This window comes from Diospyros lotus, chromosome 9 (assembly GCF_014633365.1).
Source record: "Diospyros lotus cultivar Yz01 chromosome 9, ASM1463336v1, whole genome shotgun sequence".
Classification (NCBI taxonomy): domain Eukaryota; kingdom Viridiplantae; phylum Streptophyta; class Magnoliopsida; order Ericales; family Ebenaceae; genus Diospyros; species Diospyros lotus.
The window spans coordinates 25504606-25525661 of NC_068346.1; positions in this window are offsets into that span (position 1 = coordinate 25504606).

Genomic DNA, 21056 nt, shown 5'->3' on the forward strand with positions numbered 1-21056 from the left:
ATTTCTCTTATACTTCGAAATAAAATTACAGTTAACACAATATGAAAATATCGTCATTCCATGATTGAAAATTAAAAAAAAAAAAGAAAGAAAGAAAAAACTGTTCGACATAAAACAACCAAAAGATTGTTCTACTAAATAAATTAAAGTTTATTCCAGGTTCTATTGACTTTTTTTGACTGAATTACGACGATTCGGATTTTTGGCCAGAATTTTAGCTGTACCAAAAACTGTTTCCGATTTGATTTTTCTCGATGTCATAATAATCTTCAAGAAATTCTAGTTCATATCATATAATTTTTTTTTTGATATCTGGGCCACGAAACCTTCCCTGTAATCGATTTGGTTATTCATAATTGTTCCGAAAATCACGATAAACCCTAATCTTTTGAATATTTCTCTTACACATCGAAATAAAATTACGGTTAAAACCATATGAAAAAATCGTTATACCACCATTGGCAATTATGAAAAAAAAGATAAAAAAAACTTTTCGACTTATCAGTGGAAAAATTAAAAAATTACACTTACGCCCGATTGTTTGATTTGATCACTAATACTTCATTTCGACATGAAACAACCAGAAGATTGTTCTACTAACTAAATTAAAGTGTATTCTCAGTTCTATTGACTTTGTTTGAATGAATTACGACGATTCGGATTTTCAGCCCGAATTTTAGCTGCACCAAAAACGGATTCCGATTTGATTTTTTTCAATGTCATAATAATCTTATAGAAATTCTAGTTCATATCACATAATTGTTTTTAGATATCTGGGCTACGGACCATTCCCTGCAATCGATTCGGTTATTCATAATTGTACCGAAAACTACGTTACACCCTAATCTTTTGAAGATTTCACTTACATTCGAAATCAAATTACAGTTAAAACCATATTAAAATATCGTCATTCCATGATTGAAAATTAAAAAAAAAAGAAAAAAAAACTTTTCGACTTATCACGAGAAAAATTAAGAAATTACACTTGCGCCCGATTGTTTGATTTGATCGCTAATACTTCTGTTTCAACAAGAAACAACCAAAAGATTGTTCTACACAATAAATTAAAGTGTATTCCTAGTTCTATTGACTTTTTTTGGATGAATTACGATGACTCAGATTTCCGGCCTGAATTTTGGCTGCACCAAAAACAGTGTCTGATTTGAATTTTTTCTATGTCATAATAATCGTCATGAAATTCGGGTTCATATCATATAGTTTTATTTTGATATCTGGGCGACGGACCATTCCCTGCAATCGATTCGGTTATTCATAATTATACCGAAAATCACGATAAACCCTAATTTTTTGAAGATTTCTCTTATACTTCGAAATAAAATTACAGTTAACACAATATGAAAATATCGTCATTCCACGATTGAAAATTAAAAAAAAAAAGAAAGAAAGAAAAAACTGTCCGACATAAAAAAACCAAAAGATTGTTCTACTAAATAAATTAAAGTTTATTCCAGGTTCTATTGACTGTTTTACACTAAATTACGACGATTCGGATTTTCGGCTGGAATTTTAGCTGTACCAAAAACTGTTTCCGATTTGATTTTTCTCGATGTCATAATAATCTTCAAGAAATTCTGGTTCATATCATATAATTTTTTTTTTTGATATCTGGGCCACGAAACATTCCCTGCAATCGATTCGGTTATTCATAATTGTACCGAAAATCACGATAAATCCTAATCTTTTGAAGATTTCTCTTTCACTTCGAAATAAAATTACCGTTAAAACCATATGAAAAAATCGTCATACCACGATTGGAAATTAAAAAAAAAAGATAAAAAAAACTTTTCGACTTATCAGTGGAAAAATTAAAAAATTACACTTACGCCCGATTGTTTGATTTGATCACTAATACTTCATTTCAACATGAAACAACCAGAAGATTGTTCTACTAACTAAATTAAAGTGTATTCTCAGTTCTGTTGACTTTGTTTGAATGAATTACGACGATTCGGATTTTCAGCCCGAATTTTAGCTGTACCAAAAACGGATTCCGATTTGATTTTTTTCAATGTCATAATAATCTTATAGAAATTCTAATTCTTATCACATAATTGTTTCTAGATATCTGGGCTACGGACCATTCCCTGCAATCGATTCGGTTATTCATAAATGTATCGAAAATCACGTTAAACCCTATTCTTTTGAAGTTTTCACTTACACTTCAAAATAAAATGACAGTTAAAACCATATGAAAATACCGTCATTCCACGATTGAAAATTAAAAAAAAAAAAGAATGAAAAAACCTTTCGACTTGTCACTGGCAAAATTAAGAAATTACACTTACACCCGATTGTTTGATTTGAACGCTAATACTTCTGTTTCAACATGAAACAACCAAAAGATTGTTCTACTAAATAAATTAAAGTGTATTCCTAGTTCTATTGACAATTTTGGAATGAATTACGATGATTCGGATTTTCAGCCAGAAGTTTAACTACACCAAAAACTGTTTCTGATTTGGTTTTTTTCGATCTCATAATAATCGTCTAGAAATTCTAGTTTATATCATATAATTTTTTTTGATATCTGGACTACAGAGCATTCCCTGCAATCGATTCGGTTATTCATAATTGTACCGAAAATAATGTTAAACCCTAATCTTTTGCAGATTTCACTTATACTTCGAAATAAATTAACAATTAATCCCATATGAAAATATCTTCATTCCACAACTGAAAATTAAAACAAAAGAAGAAAAAAAGACTCTTCAACTTATCATGGGAAAAATTAAGAAATTACACTTACGCCCTAATCTTTTGAAGATTTCTCTTACACTTCGAAATAAAATTACAGTTAAAACCATAGGAAAATATCGTCATTCCACGATAGAAAATTAAAAAAAAAAAGAACAAAAAACTTTTCGACTTATGACGGGAAAAATTAAGAAATTACACTTACGCCCGATTGTTTGATTTGATCGCTAACACTTCTGTTTCAACATGAAACAACCAAAAGATTGTTCTAGTCAATAAATTAAAGTGTATTCCTAGTTCTATTGACTTTTTATGGATGAATTACGACGACTTAGATTTCCGGCCTGAATTTTGGCTGCACCAAAAACAGTTTCTGATTTGAATTTTTTCGATGTCATAATAATCGTCTGAACATTCGAGTTCATATGATATAATTTTATTTTGTTATCTGGGCGACGGACCATTCCCTGCAATCGATTCAGTTATTCATAATTGCACCGAAAATCACGATAAACCCTAATCTTTTTAAGATTTCTCTAACACTTCGAAATAAAATTACCATTTAAACCATGTGAAAATATCATCATTCCACGATTGAAAATTAAAAAAAAAAGAAAGAAAGAAAAAACTGTTCGACATAAAACAACCAAAAGATTGTTCTACTATCGATTCGGGTTTAAAAAAAAAATAAAGAAAAAACTTTTCGACTTATCACTGGAAAAATTAAGAAATTACACTTGCGCCCGATTGTTTTATTTGATCCCTAATACTTTTGTTTCAACATGAAACAACCAAAAGATTGTTCTACTAAATAAATTAAAGTGTATTCCCAGTTCTATTGACTTTTTTTTAATGAATTACGACGGTTCAGATTTCCAGCCTGAAGTTTGGTTGTACCAAAAACTATTTCCGATTAGATTTTTTTCGATGTCATAATAATCGTCTAGAAATTCTGGATCATACCATATAATTGTTTTTTGATATCTGGGCTACGGAGCATTCCCTGCAATCGATTCGGTTATTTATAATTGTACCGAAAATCGCGTTAAACCCTAATCTTTGGAAGATTTCACTTACACTTCGAAATAAAATTACAGTTAAAACCAAATTAAAATATTATCATTCCACGATAGAAAATTTAAAAAAAAAAAAAAGAAAGAAAAACTTTTCGACTTATCACGGGAAAAATTAAGAAATTACACTTGCGGCCGATTGTTTTATTTAATCGCTAACACTTCTGTTTCAACATGAAACAGCCAAAAGATTGTTCTACTAACTAAACTAAAGTGTATTCCCAGTTCTATTGACTTTTTTTGAATGAATTACGACGATTCGGATTTTCGGCCTGAATTTTAGCTGCACCAAAACTGTTTCCAATTTGAATTTTTTCGATCTCATAATAATCGTCTAGAAATTCTGCTTCATATCATATAATTGTTTTTTGATATCTGGGCTACGGAGCATTCCCTGTAATCGATTCGGTTATTCATAATTGTACCGAAAATCACAGTAAACCCTAATCTTTTGAAGATTTCTCTTACACTTCGAAATAAAATTACAGTTAAAACCATAGGAAAATATCGTCATTCCACGATAGAAAATTAAAAAAAAAAAGAAAAAAAAAACTTTTCGACTTATGACGGGAAAAATTAAGAAATTACACTTACGCCCGATTGTTTGATTTGATCGCTAATACTTCTGTTTCAACATGAAACAACCAAAAGATTGTTCTACTCAATAAATTAAAGTGTATTCCTAGTTCTATTGACTTTTTATGGATGAATTACGACGACTCCGATATCCGGCCTGAATTTTGGCTGCACCAAAAACAGTTTCTGATTTGAATTTTTTCGATGTCATAATAATCGTCTAGAAATTTGGGTTCATATCTTATAATTTTATTTTGATATCTGGGCGACGGACCATTCCCTGCAATCGATTCGGTTATTCATAATTGTACCGAAAATCACGATAAACCCTAATCTTTTTAAGATTTCTCTAACACTTCGAAATAAAATTACCATTAAAACCATATGAAAATATTGTCATTCCACGATTGAAAATTAAAAAAAAGAAGATTGAAAAAACTTTTCGACTTATGACAGGAAAAATTAAGAAAGTACACTTGCGACCGATTGTTTTATTTGATCGCTTATACTTCTGTTTCAACATGAAACAACCAAAAGATTGTTCTACTAAATAAATTAAAGTGTATTCCCAGTTCTATTGACTTTTTTTGAATGAATTACGACGATTCGGATTTCTAGCCTGAAGTTTGGCTGTACCAAAAACTATTTCCGATTAGATTTTTATCGATGTCATAATAATCATCTTGAAATTCTGGTTCATATCATATAATTATTTTCTGATATCTGGGCTACGGACCATTCCCTGCAATCGATTCGGTTATTCAGAATTCTATCGAAAATCACGTTAAACCATAATATTTTGAAGATTTCACTTACACTTCGAAATAAAATTACAGTTAAAACCATATTAAAATTTTGTCATTCCATGATTGAAAATATAACAAAAAAGTAAAAAAAAATGTTTCGACTTATCACGAGAAAAATTAAGAAATTACACTTGCGACCGATTGTTTGATTTGATCGCTAATACTTCTGTTTCAACATGAAACAACCAAAAGATTGTTCTACTAAATAAATTAAAGTGTATTCCCAATTCTATTGACTTTTTATGGGAGAATTACGATGATTCGGATTTTCGGCCTGAATTTTGGCTGCACCAAAAACAGTTCTGATTTGAATTTTTTCGATGTCTTAATAATCGTCTAGAAATTCGGGTTCATATCATCTAATTGTTTTTTGATATCTGGGCTACGGAGCATTCCCTGCAATCGATTCGGTTATTCATAATTGTACTGAAAATCACGTTACACCCTAATCTTTTGAAGATTTCACTTACAGTTCAAAATAAAATTACAGTTTAAACCATTTTAAAATATCATCATTCCACGATAGAAAATTTAAAAAAAAAAAAAGAAAGAAAAACTTTTCGACTTATCACGGGAAAAATTAAGAAATTACACTTGCGGCCGATTGTTTTATTTAATCGCTAACACTTCTGTTTCAACATGAAACAGCCAAAAGATTGTTCTACTAACTAAATTAAAGTGTATTCCCAGTTCTATTAACTTTTTTTGAATGAATTACGACGATTCGGATTTTCGGCCTGAATTTTAGCTGCACCGAAACTGTTTCCAATTTGAATTTTTTCGATCTCATAATAATCGTCTAGAAATTCTGCTTCATATCATATAATTGTTTTTTGATATCTGGGCTACGGAGCATTCCCTGTAATCGATTCGGTTATTCATAATTGTACCGAAAATCACAGTAAACCCTAATCTTTTGAAGATTTCTCTTACACTTCGAAATAAAATTACAGTTAAAACCATAGGAAAATATCGTCATTCCACGATAGAAAATTAAAAAAAAAAAGAAAAAAAAAACTTTTCGACTTATGACGGGAAAAATTAAGAAATTACACTTACGCCCGATTGTTTGATTTGATCGCTAATACTTCTGTTTCAACATGAAACAACCAAAAGATTGTTCTACTCAATAAATTAAAGTGTATTCCTAGTTCTATTGACTTTTTATGGATGAATTACGACGACTCCGATATCCGGCCTGAATTTTGGCTGCACCAAAAACAGTTTCTGATTTGAATTTTTTCGTTGTCATAATAATCGTCTAGAAATTTGGGTTCATATCTTATAATTTTATTTTGATATCTGGGCGACGGACCATTCCCTGCAATCGATTCGGTTATTCATAATTGTACCGAAAATCACGATAAACCCTAATCTTTTTAAGATTTCTCTAACACTTCGAAATAAAATTACCATTAAAACCATATGAAAATATCGTCATTCCACGATTGAAAATTAAAAAAAAGAAGATTGAAAAAACTTTTCGACTTATGACAGGAAAAATTAAGAAAGTACACTTGCGACCGATTGTTTTATTTGATCGCTTATACTTCTGTTTCAACATGAAACAACCAAAAGATTGTTCTACTAAATAAATTAAAGTGTATTCCCAGTTCTATTGACTTTTTTTGAATGAATTACGACGATTCGGATTTCTAGCCTGAAGTTTGGCTGTACCAAAAACTATTTCCGATTAGATTTTTATCGATGTCATAATAATCATCTTGAAATTCTGGTTCATATCATATAATTATTTTCTGATATCTGGGCTACGGACCATTCCCTGCAATCGATTCGGTTATTCAGAATTCTATCGAAAATCACGTTAAACCATAATATTTTGAAGATTTCACTTACACTTCGAAATAAAATTACAGTTAAAACCATATTAAAATTTTGTCATTCCATGATTGAAAATATAACAAAAAAGTAAAAAAAATGTTTCGACTTATCACGAGAAAAATTAAGAAATTACACTTGCGACCGATTGTTTGATTTGATCGCTAATACTTCTGTTTCAACATGAAACAACCAAAAGATTGTTCTACTAAATAAATTAAAGTGTATTCCCAATTCTATTGACTTTTTATGGGAGAATTACGATGATTCGGATTTTCGGCCTGAATTTTGGCTGCACCAAAAACAGTTCTGATTTGAATTTTTTCGATGTCTTAATAATCGTCTAGAAATTCGGGTTCATATCATCTAATTGTTTTTTGATATCTGGGCTACGGAGCATTCCCTGCAATCGATTCGGTTATTCATAATTGTACTGAAAATCACGTTACACCCTAATCTTTTGAAGATTTCACTTACAGTTCAAAATAAAATTACAGTTTAAACAATTTTAAAATATCATCATTCCACGAGAGAAAATTAAAAAAAAAAAAAAAGAAAAACTTTTCGACTTATGATGGGAAAAATTACGAAATTACACTTGCGCCCGATTGTTTAATATGATCGCTAATACATCTGTTTCAACATGAAACAACCAAAAATTGTTCTACTAACTAAATTAAAGTGTATTCTCAGTTCTATTGACTTTGTTTGAATGAATTACGACGATTCGAATTTTCGGCCCGAATTTTAGCTGTACCAAAAAAGGATTCCGATTTGATTTTTTTCAATGCCAAAATAATCTTATAGAAATTCTAGTTCATATCACATAATTGTTTTTAGATATCTGGGCTACGGACCATTCCCTGCAATCGATTCGGTTATTCATAAATGTATCGAAAATCTCGTTAAACCCTAATCTTTTGAAGATTTCACTTACACTTCGAAATAAAATTACAGTTAAAACCATATGAAAATATCGTCACTCCACGATTGAAAATTTAAAAAAAAAATGAAAAAACCTTTCGACTTGTCACTCGCAAAATTAAGAAATTACACTTACACTCGATTGTTTGATTTGATCGCTAATACTTCTGTTTCAACATGAAACAACCAAAAGATTGTTTTATTAAATAAATTAAAGTGTATTTCTAGTTCTATTGACTTTTTCGGAATGAATTACGATGATTCAGATTTTTGGCAGAATTTTAACTACACCAAAAACTATTTCCGATTTGATTTTTTTCGATGTCATAATAATCGTCTTGAAATTCTTGTTTATATCATATAATTTTTTTTTGATATCTGGACTACGGAGCATTCCCTGTAATCTATTCGGTTATTCATAATTGTACCGAAAATAATGTTAAACCCTAATCTTTTGCAGATTTCACTTACACTTCAAAATAAATTAACAATTAATCCCATTTGAAAATATCTTCATTCCACAACTGAAAATTAAAAGTAAAGAAAAAAAAAACTATTCGACTTATCATGGGAAAAATTAAGAAACTACACTTACGCCCGATTGTTTGACTTGATCGCTAATACTTCTGTTTCAACATGAAACAACCAAAAGATTGTTCTACTAAATAAATTAAAGTTTATTCCCAGTTCTATTGACTTTTTTTGAATGAATTACGACGGTTCTGATTTTTTTCCTGAATTTTAGCTCTAACAAAAACTATTTCGGATTTGATTTTTTTCGATGTTATAATAATCGTTTAGAAATTCTGGTTCATATCACATTATTGTTTATTGATATCAGGGTTACGGAGCATTCCTTGCAATCAATTCGGTTATTCATAATTGTACCGAAAATCACGTTAAACCCTAATCTTTGGAAGATTTCACTTACACTTCGAAATAAAATTACAGTTAAAACCAAATTAAAATATAATCATTCTATGATAGAAAATTTAATAAAAAAAAGAACGAAAAACTTTTCGACTTATCACGGAAAAAATTAAGAAATTACACTTACGTACGATTGTTTGATTTGATCGCTAATACTTCTGTTTCAACATGAAACAACGAAAAGATTGTTCTACTAAATAAATTAAAGTGTATTCCCAGTTCTATTGACTTTTTTTGGATGAATTAAGACGATTCGGATTTTCGGCCAGAATATTAGTTGAACCAAAAACAGTTTCTAATTTGAATTTTTTCGATGTCATAATAATCGTCTAGAAATTCGGGTTCATATCATATAATATTATTTTGATATCTGGGCCACAGATCATTCTCTGCAATCGATTCGGTTATTTATAATTGTACCTAAAAACACGATAAACCCTAATCTTTTGAAGATTTCTCTTACATTTCGAAATAAAATTATTGTTAAAACAATATGAAAATATCGTCATTCCACGATTGAAAATTAAAAAAAAAAAAAGAAAGAAAAAACTTTTCGACTTAGCACGGGTAAAATTAAGAAAGTACACTTACGCCCGATTGTTTGATTTGATCGCTAATACTACTGTTTCAACATGAAACAACCAAAAGATTGTTCTACTAAATAAATTAAAGTTTATTCCAAGTTCTATTGACTTTTTTTTACTGAATTACGACGATTCGGATTTTCGGCCGGAATTTTAGCTGTACCAAAAACTGTTTCCGATTTCATTTTTCTCGATGTCATAATAATCTTCAAGAAATTCTGGTTCATATCATATAAATTTTTTTTTGATACTGGGCCACGAAACATTCCCTGCAATCGATTCGGTTATTCATAATTATACCGAAAATCACGATAAACCTAATCTTTTCAAGATTTCTCCTACACTTCGAAATAAAATTACAGTTAAAAGCATATGAAAATATCGTCATACCTGATTAGAAATTAAAAAAAAAAGAAAAAAAAAAACTTTTCGACTTATCACTAGAAAAATTAAGAAATTACACTTACGCCCGATTGTTTGATTTGATCACTAATACTTCAATTCAACATGAAACAACCAAAAGATTGTTCGACTAACTAAATTAAAGTGTATTCTCAGTTCTATTGACTTTGTTTGAATGAATTACGGCGATTCGGATTTTCGGCCCGAATTTAAGCTGTACCAAAAACGGTTTCCGATTTGATTTTTTTCAATGTCATAATAATCTTATAGAAATTCTAGTTCATATCACATAATTGTTTTTAGATATCTGGGCTGCGGAGCATTCCCTGCAATCGATTCGGTTTTTCATAAATGTACCAAAAATCACGTTAAACCCTAATCTTTTGAAGATTTCACTTACACTTCGAAATAAAATTACAGTTAAAACCATATGAAAATATCGTCATTCCACGATTGAAAATTTAAAAAAAAAAAAGAATGAAAAAACTTTTCGACATGTCACTGGCAAAATTAAGAAATTACACTTACACCCGATTGTTTGATTTGATCGCTAATACTTCTGTTTCAACATGAAACAACCAAAAGATTGTTCTACTAAATAAATTAAAGTGTATTCCCAGTTCTATTGACTTTTTTTGACTGAATTACGATGATTCAGATTTTTGGCGGAATTTTAACTACACCAAAAACTATTTCCGATTTGATTTTTTTCGATGTCATAATAATCGTCTTGAAATTCTTGTTTATATCATATAATTTTTTTTTGATATCTGGACTACGGAGCATTCCCTGTAATCTATTCGGTTATTCATAATTGTACCGAAAATAATGTTAAACCCTAATCTTTTGCAGATTTCACTTACACTTCAAAATAAATTAACAATTAATCCCATTTGAAAATATCTTCATTCCACAACTGAAAATTAAAAGTAAAGAAAAAAAAAAACTATTCGACTTATCATGGGAAAAATTAAGAAACTACACTTACGCCCGATTGTTTGACTTGATCGCTAATACTTCTGTTTCAACATGAAACAACCAAAAGATTGTTCTACTAAATAAATTAAAGTTTATTCCCAGTTCTATTGACTTTTTTTGAATGAATTACGACGGTTCTGATTTTTTGCCTGAATTTTAGCTCTAACAAAAACTATTTCGGATTTGATTTTTTTCGATGTTATAATAATCGTTTAGAAATTCTGGTTCATATCACATTATTGTTTATTGATATCAGGGTTACGGAGCATTCCTTGCAATCGATTCGGTTATTCATAATTGTACCGAAAATCACGTTAAACCCTAATCTTTGGAAGATTTCACTTACACTTCGAAATAAAATTACAGTTAAAACCAAATTAAAATATAATCATTCTATGATAGAAAATTTAATAAAAAAAAGAACGAAAAACTTTTCGACTTATCACGGAAAAAATTAAGAAATTACACTTACGTACGATTGTTTGATTTGATCGCTAATACTTCTGTTTCAACATGAAACAATGAAAAGATTGTTCTACTAAATAAATTAAAGTGTATTCCCAGTTCTATTGACTTTTTTTGGATGAATTAAGACGATTCGGATTTCCGGCCAGAATATTAGTTGAACTAAAAACAGTTTCTAATTTGAATTTTTTCGATGTCATAATAATCGTCTAGAAATTCGGGTTCATATCATATAATATTATTTTGATATCTGGGCCACAGATCATTCTCTGCAATCGATTCGGTTATTTATAATTGTACCTAAAAACACGATAAACCCTAATCTTTTGAAGATTTCTCTTACATTTCGAAATAAAATTATTGTTAAAACAATATGAAAATATCGTCATTCCACGATCGAAAATTAAAAAAAAAAAAAGAAAGAAAAAACTTTTCGACTTAGCACGGGTAAAATTAAGAAAGTACACTTACGCCCGATTGTTTGATTTGATCGCTAATACTACTGTTTCAACATGAAACAACCAAAAGATTGTTCTACTAAATAAATTAAAGTTTATTCCAAGTTCTATTGACTTTTTTTGACTGAATTACGACGATTCGGATTTTCGGCCGGAATTTTAGCTGTACCAAAAACTGTTTCCGATTTCATTTTTCTCGATGTCATAATAATCTTCAAGAAATTCTGGTTCATATCATATAAATTTTTTTTTGATACTGGGCCACGAAACATTCCCTGCAATCGATTCGGTTATTCATAATTATACCGAAAATCACGATAAACCTAATCTTTTCAAGATTTCTCCTACACTTCGAAATAAAATTACAGTTAAAAGCATATGAAAATATCTTCATACCTGATTGGAAATTAAAAAAAAAAGAAAAAAAAAAACTTTTCGACTTATCACTAGAAAAATTAAGAAATTACACTTACGCCCGATTGTTTGATTTGATCACTAATACTTCAATTCAACGTGAAACAACCAAAAGATTGTTCGACTAACTAAATTAAAGTGTATTCTCAGTTCTGTTGACTTTGTTTGAATGAATTACGGCGATTCGGATTTTCGGCCCGAATTTCAGCTGTACCAAAAACGGTTTCCGATTTGATTTTTTTCAATGTCATAATAATCTTATAGAAATTCTAGTTCATATCACATAATTGTTTTTAGATATCTGGGCTGCGGAGCATTCCCTGCAATCGATTCGGTTTTTCATAAATGTACCGAAAATCACGTTAAACCCTAATCTTTTGAAGATTTCACTTACACTTCGAAATAAAATTACAGTTAAAACCATATGAAAATATCGTCATTCCACGATTGAAAATTTAAAAAAAAAAAAGAATGAAAAAACTTTTCGACATGTCACTGGAAAAATTAAGAAATTACACTTACACCCGATTGTTTGATTTGATCGCTAATACTTCTGTTTCAACATGAAACAACCAAAAGATTGTTCTACTAAATAAATTAAAGTGTATTCCCAGTTCTATTGACTTTTTTTGACTGAATTACGACGGTTCGGATTTCCGGCCTGAATTTTAGCAGTAACAAAAACTATTTCCGATTTGATTTTTTTCGATGTCATAATAATCGTCTAGAAATTCTGGTTCATATCATATAATTGTTTTTTGATATCTGGGCTACGGAGCATTCCCTGCAATCGATTCGGTTATTCATAATTGTACCGAAAATCACGTTAAACCATAATATTTTGAAGATTTCACTTACACTTAGAAATTAAATTACAGTTAAAACCATATTAAAATATCGTCATTCCACAATAGAAAATTAAAAAAAAAGAAAAAAAAACTTTTCGACTTATCACGGGAAAAATTAAGAAATTAAACTTACGCCCGATTGTTTGATTTGATCGCTAATACTTCTGTTTCAACATGAAACAACCAAAAGATTGTTCTACTCACTAAATTAAAGTGTATTCCAACTTCTATTGAATTTTTATGGATGAATTACGACAATTCAGATTTCCGGCCTGAATGTTGGCTGCACCAAAAATAGTTTCTGATTTGAATTTTTTCGATGTCATAATAATCGTCTAGAAATTATGGTTCATATCATATAATTGTTTTTTGATATCTCGGCTACGGAGCATTCCCTGCAATCGATTCGGTTATTCATAATTGTACCGAAAATCACGTTAAACCCTAATCTTTTGAAGATTTCACTTACACTTCAAAATAAAATTACAGTTTAAACATTTTTAAAATATCATCATTCCACAATAGAAAATTAAAAAAAAAAGAAAGAAAAACGTTTCGACTTATCACGGGAAAAATTAAGAAATTACACTTTCGCCCGATTGTTTGATTTGATCGCTAATACTTCTGTTTCAACATGAAACAACCAAAAGATTGTTCTTCTAACTAAATTAAAGTGTATTTCCAGATCTATTGACTTTTTTTGAACGAATTACGACGATTCGGATTTTCGGCCTGAATTTTAGCTGCACCAAAAACCGTTTCCGATTTGAATTTTTTCGATGTCTTAATAATCGTCTAGAAATTCTAGTTCATATCATATAATTGTTTTTGATATCTGGGCTACGGAACATTCCCTCCAATCGATTCGGTTATTCATAATTGTACCGAAAATCACGTTAAACCATAATATTTTGAAGATTTCACTTACACTTCGAAATAAAATTACAGTTAAAACCATATTAAAATATCGTCATTCCACGATTGAAAATTAAAAAAAAAAAAAACTTTTCGACTTATCACGGGAAAAATTAAGAAATTACTCTTGCATTCGATTGTTTGATTTGTTTGCTAATACTTCTGTTTCAACATGAAATAACCAAAAGATTGTTCTACTAACTAGATTAAAGTGTATTCCCAGTTCTATTGACTTTTTTGGAATGAATTACGTCGATTCGGATTTTCGGCCTGAATTTTAGCTGCAGCAAAAACTGTTTCTGATTTGAATTTTTTCGATGTCATAATAATCGTCTAGAAATTTTGGTTCATATCATATAATTGTTTTTTGATATCTGGGCTACGGAGCATTCCCTGCAATCGATTCGGTTATTCACAATTGTACCGAATATCACTATAAACACTAATCTTTTGAAGATTTCTCTTACACTTCGAAATAAAATTACAGTTAAAACCATCTGGAAATATCGTCATTCCACGATTGAAAATTAAAAAAAAAAAAAAAACTTTTCGACTTATCACGGGAAAAATTAAGAAATTACACTTGCGCCCGATTGTTTTATTTAATCGCTAATACTTCTGTTTCAACATGAAACAACCAAAAGATTGTTCTACTAACTAAATTAAAGTCTATGCCCAGTTCTATTGACTTTTTTTGAATGAATTAAGACAATTCGGATTGGTGGCCTGAATTTTAGCTGCACTAAAAACAGTTTCTTATTTGAATTTTTTCGATGTCATAATAATCGTCTAGAAATTCTAGTTCATACCATATAATCGTTTTTTGATATCTGGGCTACGGAGCATTGCCTGCAATCGATTCGGTTATTCATAATTGTACCAAAAATCATGATAAACCCTAATCTTTTGAAGATTTCTCTTACACTTCGAAATAAAATTATAGTTAAATCCGTAAGAAAATATCGTCATTCCACGATAGAAAATTAAAAAAAAAAGAAAAAAAACTTTTCGACTTATCACGGGAGAAATTAAAAAAATTAAACTTACGCCCGATTGTTTGATTTGATCGCTAATACTTCTGTTTCAACCTGAAACAACCAAAAGATTGTTCTACTCACTAAATTAAAGTGTATTCCAAGTTTTATTGACTTTTTATGGATGAATTACGACAATTCAGATTTTCGGCTTGAATTTTGGCTACACCAAAAATAGTTTCTGATTTGAATTTTTTCGATGTCATAATAATCGTCTAGAAATTTTGGTTCATAACATATAATTGTTTTTTGATATCTGGGCTACGGAGCATTCCCTGCAATCGATTCGGTTATTCATAATTGTACCGTAATTCACGTTAAACCCTAATATTTTGAAGATTTCACTTACACTTCAAAATAAAATTATAGTTTAAACCATTTTAAAATATCATCATTCCGTGATAGAAAATTAAAAAAAAAAGAAAGAAAAACTTTTCGACTTATCACGGGAAAAATTAAGAAATTACACTTTCGCCCGATTGTTTGATTTGATCGCTAATACTTCTGTTTCAACATGAAACAACCGAAAGATTGTTCTTCTAAATAAATTAAAGTGTATTTCCAGATCTATTGACTTTTTTTGAGTGAATTACGACGATTCGTATTTTCGGCCTGAATTTTAGTAGCACCAAAAACTGTTTCCAATTTGTATTTTTTCGATGTCATAATAATCGTTTAGAAATTCTGGTTCATACCATATAATTGTTTTTTGATATCTGGGCTACGGAGCATTCCCTGCAATCGATTCGGTTATCCAGAATTGCACCGAAACTCACGATAAACCCTAATCTTTTGAAGATTTCTCCTACACTTCGAAATAAAATTCCAGTTAAAACCATATGAAAATATCGTCATTCCACGATTGAAAATTAAAAAGAAAAACCAGAAAAAAAACTTTTCGACTTATCACGAGAAAAATTAAGAAATTACACTTATGCCCGATTGTTTGATTTGATCGCTAATACTTCTGATTCAACATAAAACAAACAAAAGATTGTTCTACTAAATAAATTAAAGTGTATTCCCAGTTCTATTGACTTTTTTTTAATGAATTACGACGGTTCGGATTTCTAGCCTGAAGTTTGGCTGTACCAAAAACTATTTCCGATTAGATTTTTTTCGATGTCATAATAATCGTCTAGAAATTGTAGTTCGTATCATATAATTGTTTTTTGATATCTGGGCTACGGAACATTCCCTGCAATCGATTCGGTTATTCATAATTGTACCGAAAATCACGTTAAACCATAATATTTTGAAGATTTCACTTACATTTCGAAATAAAATTACAGTTAAAACCATATTAAAATATCGTCATTCCATGATTGAAAATTAAAAAAAAAAAGAAAGAAAAACTTTTCGACTTATCACGAGAAAAATTAAGAAATTACACTTATGCCCGATTGTTTGATTTGATCGCTAATACTTTTGATTCAACATAAAACAAACAAAAGATTGTTCTACTAAATAAATTAAAGTGTATTCGCAGTTCTATTGAGTTTTTTTTAATGAATTACGACGATTCGGATTTCCGGCCTGAATTTTAGTTGAACCAAAAACAGTTTCTGATTTGAATTTTTTCGATATCATAATAATCGTCATGAAATTCGGGTTCATATCATATAATTTTATTTTGATATTTGGGCGACGGACCATTCCCTGCAATCGATTCTGCTATTCATAATTGTACCGAAAATCACGATAAACCCTAATCTTTTTAAGATTTCTCTAACACTTCGAAATAAAATTACCGTTAAAAGTATATGAAAATATCGTCATTCCACTATTGAAAATTAAAAAAAAAATAAAGAAAAAACTTTTCTACTTATCACTGGAAAAATTAAGAAATTACACTTGCGCCCGATTGTTTTATTTGATCCCTAATACTTTTGTTTCAACATGAAACAACCAAAAGATTGTTCTACTAAATAAATTAAAGTGTATTCCCAGTTCTATTGACTTTTTTTTAATGAATTACGACGGTTCGGATTTCGAGCCTGAAGTTTGGCTGTACCAAAAACTATTTCCGATTAGATTTTTTTCGATGTCATAATAATCGTCTAGAAATTCTGGTTCATATCATATAATTGTTTTTTGATATCTGGGCTACGGAGCATTCCCTGCAATCGATTCGGTTATTCATAATTGTACCGAAAATCACGATAAACCCTAATCTTTTGAAGATTTCTCTTATACTTCGAAATAAAATTACAGTTAACACAATATAAAATATCGTCATTCCACGATTGAAAATTAAAAAAAAAAAAGAAAGAAAGAAAAAACTGTTCGACATAAGACAACCAAAAGATTGTTCTACTAAATAAATTAAAGTTTATTCCAAGTTCTATTGACTTTTTTTGATTGAATTATGACGATTCGGATTTTTGGTCGGAATTTTAGCTGTACCAAAAACTGTTTCCGATTTGATTTTTCTCAATGTCATAATAATCTTCAAGAAATTCTGGTTCATATCATATAATTTTTTTTTTCATATCTGGGCCACGAAACATTCCCTACAATCGATTTGGTTATTCATAATTGTTCCGAAAATCACGATAAACCCTAATGTTTTGAATATTTCTCTTACACATCGAAATAAAATTACGGTTAAAACCATATGAAAAAATCGTCATACCACCATTGGAAATTATGAAAAAAAAGATAAAAAAAACTTTTCGACTTATCAGTGGAAAAATTAAAAAATTACACTTACGCCCGATTGTTTGATTTGATCACTAATACTTCATTTCGACATGAAACAACCAGAAGATTGTTCTACTAACTAAATTAAAGAGTATTCTCAGTTCTATTGACTTTGTTTGAATGAATTACGACGATTCAGATTTTCAGCCCGAATTTTAGCTGTACCAAAAACGGATTCCGATTTGATTTTTTTCAATGTCATAATAATCTTATAGAAATTCTAGTTCATATCACATAATTGTTTATAGATATCTGGGCTACGGACCATTCCCTGCAATCGATTCGGTTATTCATAAATGTATCGAAAATCACGTTAAACCCTAAGGTTGCGTTCTCTTTACTTTTCAATTTTTAATTTTGAGTTTTGAATTCATTTTTAGTTTTCTGTTTTGATAGTCTATTTTTAGAAAATTGAAAATGCGTTCTCTTTGTTATTTTGAAAAACTATTTCTCAAAACAGAAAATTAGAAAACGCGTTCTCTTTGAAATTTTGAAAATAATTTTTTAATGATATTTTATTCAATAAATTTTATTATTCAGTAAATTAAAAATATTTAATGTTAATATATTATTAAAAAATATATACATTTTACAGTTAATGAATTTTATAATATTTTTTCCTATTATAATAATAAAATATAAATAAATAAATGTGTTTTGAGTTTTGAGTTTGTTTTGAATGAAAAAACACAAAACAACTTTTTGTTGTTTTGAGTTTTCTTTATAAATTATTTTTTGTTTTCAAAAATGTATTTTTAAAAATAGTAAAGAGAACGCGTTTTCATTATTTTAGAAAATTAAAAATTAAAAATGACTTGAAAACAACAAAGGGAACGCAACCTAATCTTTTGAAGTTTTCACTTACACTTTGAAATAAAATGATAGTTAAAACCATACGAAAATATCGTCATTCCACGATTGAAAATTAAAAAAAAAAGAAAAAAAACTTTTCGACCTATCATGAGAAAAATTAAGAAATTACACTTGCGTCCGATTGTTTGATTTGATCGCTAATACTTCTGTTTCAACATGAAACAACCAAAAAATTGTTCTACTAAATAAATTAAAGTGTATTCCCAGTTCTATTGACTTTTTATGGGTGAATTACGATGATTGGGATTTTCGGCCTGAATTTTGGCTGCACCAAAAACAGTTTCTGATTTGAATTTTTTTGATGTCATAATAATCGTCTAGAAATTCTAGTTCATATCATTTAATTGTTTTTTGATATCTGGGCTACGGAGCATTCCCTGCAATCGATTCGGTTATTCATAATTGTACCGAATATCACGTTACACCCTAATCTTTTGAAGATTTCACTTACACTACGAAATAAAATTACAGTTTAAACCATTTTAAAATATCATCATTCCACGATAGAAAATTAAAAAAAAAAGAAAGAAAAACTTTTCGACTTATGACGAGAAAAATTAAGAAATTACACTTCGCCCGATTGTTTGATTTGATCGCTAATACATCAGTTTCAACATGAAACAACCAAAAGATTGTTGTACTAACTAAATTAAAGTGTATTTCCAGTTCTGTTGACTTTTTTTGAATGAATTACGACGATTCGAATTTTCGGCTTAAATTTTAGCTGCACCAAAAACTGTTTTCGATTTGTATTTTTTCGATGTCTTAATAATCGTCTAGAAATTCTAGTTCATATCATATATTTGTTTTTTGATATCTGGGCTACGGAGCAATCCTTGCAATCGATTCGGTTATTCATAATTATACCGAAAATCACAATAAACCCTAATTTTTTGAAGATTTCTCTTACACTTCGAAATAAAATTCTGGTTAAAGCCATATGAAAATATCGTCATTCCACGATTGAAAATTAAAAAAAAAAAAAGAAAAAAAACTTTTCAACTTATACCGAGAAAAATTAAGAAATTACACTAATGCCCGATTGTTTGATTTGATCGCTAATACTTCTGATTCAACATAAAACAAACAAAAGATTGTTCAACTAAATAAATTAAAGTGTATTCCCAGTTCTATTGACTTTTTTTTGAAGAAATTACGACGGTTCGGATTTCGGGCCTGAAGTTTGGCTGTACCAAAAACTATTTCCGATTAGATTTTTTTCGATGTCATAATAATCGTCTAGAAATTCTGGTTCATATCATATAATTGTTTTCTGATATCTGGGCTACGGAGCATTCTTTGCAATCGATTCGATTACTCATAATTATACCGAAAATCACGTTAAACCATAATATTTTGAAGATTTCACTTACACTTCGAAATAAAATTACAGTTAAAACCATACTAAAATATCGTCATTCCACGATTGAAAATTAAAAAAAAAAAGAAAAAAAAACTTTTCGACTTATCACGAGAAAAATTAAGAAATTACACTTGCGCCCGATTGTTTGATTTGATCGCTAATACTTCTATTTCAACAAGAAACAACCAAAAGATTGTTCTACTCAATAAATTAAAGTGTATTCCTAGTTCTATTGACTTTTTTTGGATGAATTACGATGACTCAGATTTTCGGCCTGAATTTTGGCTGCACCAAAAACAGTTTCTGATTTGAATTTTTTCTATGTCATAATAATCGTCAAGAAATTCGGGTTCATATCATATAATTTTATTTTGATATCTGGGCGACGGACCATTCCCTGCAATCAATTCGGTGATTCATAATTGTACCGAAAATCACGATAAAGCCTAATCTTTTTAAGATTTCTCTAACACTTCAAAATAAAATTACCATTAAAACCATATGAAAATATCGTCATTCCACGAATGAAAATTAAAAAAAAAAAAGAATGAAAATACTTTTCAACTTATGACGGGAAAAATTAAGAAAGTACACTTGCGCACGATTGTTTCATTTGATCGCTTATACTTCTGTTTCAACATGAAACAACCAAACGATTGTTCTACTAAATAAATTAAAGTGTATTCCCAGTTCTATTGACTTTTTTTGAATGAATTACGACGGTTCGGATTTCTGGCCTGATGTTTGGCTGTACCAAAAACTATTTCCGATTAGATTTTTTTCGATGTCATAATAATCGTCTAGAAATTCTGGTTCATATCATATAATTGTTTTCTGATATCTAGGCTACGGAGCATTCCCTACAATCGATTCGGTTATTCATAATTGTACCGAAAATCACGTTAAACCATAATATTTTGAAGATTTCACTTACACTTCTGAAATAAAATTGCAGTTTAAAACCATTTTAAAATATCATCATTCCACGATAGAAAATAAAAAAAAAGAAAGAAAAACTTTTCGACTTATGACGGGAAAAATAAGAAATTACACTTGTGCCCGATTGTTTGATATGATCGCTAATACTTCTGTTTCAACATGAAACATTCAAAAGATTGTTGTACTAACTAAAATTAAAGTGTATTTCCAATTCTGT